The sequence below is a fragment of the Herpailurus yagouaroundi genome, unplaced genomic scaffold (genome assembly GCF_014898765.1).
Source record: "Herpailurus yagouaroundi ecotype Mexico unplaced genomic scaffold, PumYag 250, whole genome shotgun sequence".
Classification (NCBI taxonomy): Eukaryota; Metazoa; Chordata; class Mammalia; order Carnivora; family Felidae; genus Herpailurus; species Herpailurus yagouaroundi.
The window spans coordinates 14575916-14579353 of record NW_024412467.1 but is presented as its reverse complement, the minus strand read 5'-3'; the positions used below and the strand labels follow the sequence as shown (position 1 = coordinate 14579353).

Sequence of the window (3438 nt, the reverse complement as noted above, 5' to 3'; positions counted from 1 at the left end):
ACTTAAAAAAAAAAAAAAGAAAAGAAAGTAGATAAGATTTGGGGAAGTGGGATCAGCATCTTTCAAGGCACAGGGACAGGAAACAGGTCAGTATAACCAGAGCATAGGATGAGAGATGGAACAAGAGATAGGAGGAGACAGGGCTGTCAAAAACCGTGAAAGGTATGGAATTTTCTCTACTTGCAAGCTAACAAGTTAGCTTGGTATGGTTTTGTGGATCGTGGCAGATGACACAAGATTCCTGGGTCAGAGACAAAGTACTTTATTATTAACGGGGTAGCAAGCAGCTTTATCTTCAGCATATTTGCACTGGCCTCCTTTTTCCCCCAGATGACACAGAAGTCATGTGATGGACCCGGATGCATGCTACACATTCAGTAGGTTTGCTCTGAAGCTGAGGAACCCAGACCCAAAGGCACAGGCCTTTTGAAGCAAGCAGCTCTCAAGTCCCCCACTCCAAGGGAGCAAGCAGAAACACAGTGACCATGCTGTCATCACCTGGATCTCCTTGGGTCCCTATGTGACTGGCTGCAGGAACTGCTCAGTGTCAGGAGAGGGCAATTCTTGCAGTCTGGCATGCTTGGTAAGGGTGTGCAGAGACACTCGGCCCCCATGCGGACTGCCTCTCCCAACAGGGGCCAGACAGTAAGCAGGAGCCATCTCACGAAGGGCACTTTAGATGACGCTGAGGAATTTGAGCTTTGCCCCAAAGCATGTGGCGCCCTTGAAGACTTGGCCAGAGATATGTGCTGATAGGAGCTCCAATGTGAAAGGATGACTCTCGTAGCTGTGTGAGGAAAGGATCGGACAGCGAGCTGAGACAATGAAGAAAAGCTCGTTAGGTGGCAATCCCAGTATTCCGTGTGTGAAGTGAGCTACCGGAAGTCAAGGTAGCAGAGGAAGAGGTCGGGGGAAGGTGGTTAGTCCAAGGGTATTATGCAAGGTAGGATCTGAAGCATTTTTGTGGAGTTGGTTAAAAACATTATTTTAGAGAGAATCTAAGTCAATATTACTGATAACTTAGTGTCCTGAATTTCATTAGCATTTTACATGTATCAACTCATTTGATCTAACTCTTTGTGAAGGAGATACTATTGTTGTTTTACAGATGAAGAAACAGGTGCAGAGAACCTAGAAGCAGAGCCCTCCCGGTTGCCAGGCAGGCAGCTGGGTGGGTGGTGGTGCCTCCCATTGACATGACCCATAGCACATGTGGGGCAGGTCTGGGAAGGAAGATGAGGCATTCGGTTATGACCTGAATGTTTGTGGCTCCCCCCACCCCCCGATTCATATGTTGGATCCCTGATCCCCAAAGTGATGCTGGTATTTAGAGATGTGGTCTTTGCGAGGCGGCTAGGGTTGATAAGGCCATGAGCGTGGCACCCTCATGATGAGGTCAGTGCTCTTCAAAGAAAAGGAAGACAAAGAATTCTCTCTTCGTGAGCACGCACTGAGTAAAGGTCAAGTGCGTGCGCAGAGAGAAGTTGCCGTCTGTCAGCCAGGAGGAAGGCCCCCGCTAGGAACTGAACTGTCTGGTCTCTTGATCTTGGACTTCCCAGCCCCCAGAACCGTGAGAAAAGAAGTTTCTGTTGTTTAAGCCACTCATTCTATGGTGTTTTCTTACGGCAGCCCAAGTACACGGAGATAGCCCAGCTGAGCGTACGATATCTAATCAACATGTGAATGGTGATTCTTAGTAGGTATCTGAATCCATAACTCTGGGCTCCAGAAGGGAGGTCTTTGGGGGAGAGATAGATTAAGGAGTAGTCATTGAAGGGATGGTAAGTGAAATCACGAATTTAGATGAAACCGCCTGGAAAAGTGGGATGAATAAAAGGAGCAAAGGGTTATGGGATGAGGCTGAGGCAGGGAAACTAAAGAGATCCCAGGAAAAACTGCTTTTTTCACTCCTTTTTCTGCTTCTATTCTTGCTAGGACCTACACGCCCGCCTTACACAGGCCTTATAGAAGCAGATCGTGTGTGTCCTCCTTGTGAAGGTCGTGGCGTTGATGATTTCTTTGGAGTCCTTCAGCACAGAGACCACGGGCTCATCAAGACCCCCAGGTTCCAGGGCGTAAGTGACATGGAGGACATCTACACATTCGCATTTGTTCCTGGGTGCCTGAGAAGACACGTGCACGGTACCACAACCCTCAAGAGAAACCCCAGGTCCGATCAAAGATGGGACTCACTCTCTTTTCCCTTCTGAGTCTCCCAGACACTCTGTGTCTACACTCCACATCTTCAGTCAACTCTGCTCTCACTTCTCCTTGGCTTACACATGGTTTCTATCCTGCCTGAAGCCAAGGAATCCCCTCTGAGTCCTCGGACCCATCCAGCCTGCATCAAAGCTATGAAGCTTGCATCAGAGCTACATTTAGGGGGCAGGTAGAAAGGAAAGCCCCAGAGAAGACCGACAAGGGATGATCAGAATGGTAAGAGGGAAGAAAAAAAAAAAAAAAAAAAGGAGAGAAGGCACAGAAGCCAAAGGCGGGGAGAATTTCACGTAGAACAGAGTGCTTAATAAAAACTTGACCTCAGGGGTGCCTGAGTGGTTCAGCTGATTAAGTGTCAGACTCTTGATTTCAGCTCAGGTCATGATCTCAGTGTTGTGAGATTGAGCCCCAAATTGGACTCTGCACTGGGCAGGGAGCCTACTCAAGATTCTCTCTCCCTCTCTCTGTCTCTCTCTCTCCCTGCCTCTCCCCCACTTTCTATGTCTCTCTAAATAAACCAAACAAAAAACTTGGACCTCAGAAAGGTTGAGTAATGAAAGCACCATGCGCATTGAGTAAGGTAATTTGCAGGTAATTTCTAAGTGTAAAGAGAGTAAGTTAAGGTAGTGGACAAGGGAGGAATCGTTGAAATTTGGACTGTGGATGACAAACTTGAGATACTACGTGTTAAGTTACCTCAACGATAACCTCAGAGGATGTTCATCTGTGTTGGTTGGAGGGATAAGTGAAGCAACAAAGTGGACAGCCTTTTTTTTTTTTTTCTTTTTCTAAAAAGATGAGATTCCATATCTCTCTGGAAGAGAATACTGTTGGCTTTTAAGAAGGTCATAGCAAGAATATGCACTCTCCTTGCATAGACTGGAAAAAGAGTGGGCATGTGTCCCAGAGAGGCTACCTGTCCCAGACAGGATTTGGATTCTGATCCCGGTGCCTTGCTCCACTGCAATAAAAATGGAAAGTGAGGGGTTAAGAGAACAGAGCCAGCTCTCTTGTTGGTGGCGCTAAAATGTAACTGTTGTTTTTTAAGAAGCGTTAGAAGTGTTGTAAGATAGTAGGAAGCAGGGATAGGCCAAAAAGACCATGTGGCGGAGACCTCTCTTAACTTTCACTGCAGTTAATTAATCAGCTCAGAGAGTAGATAAAGGAGGAAGAAATGCTTAAAAAATAAATAAATAAAACATGGGCATAGGGTCAAGCAGA

General features: G+C 46.7%; 1 long non-coding RNA gene across 1 annotated transcript; it reads left to right on the top strand.

The window, feature by feature from the left end:
• Positions 1-502: 502 nt before the first annotated feature.
• On the top strand, positions 503-2503 carry LOC121020464 (uncharacterized). Its single transcript, XR_005786141.1, has 2 exons — positions 503-583; positions 1936-2503. It is a non-coding gene; the product is annotated as an uncharacterized LOC121020464 (long non-coding RNA).
• The last annotated feature ends 935 nt before the right edge of the window (positions 2504-3438 follow it).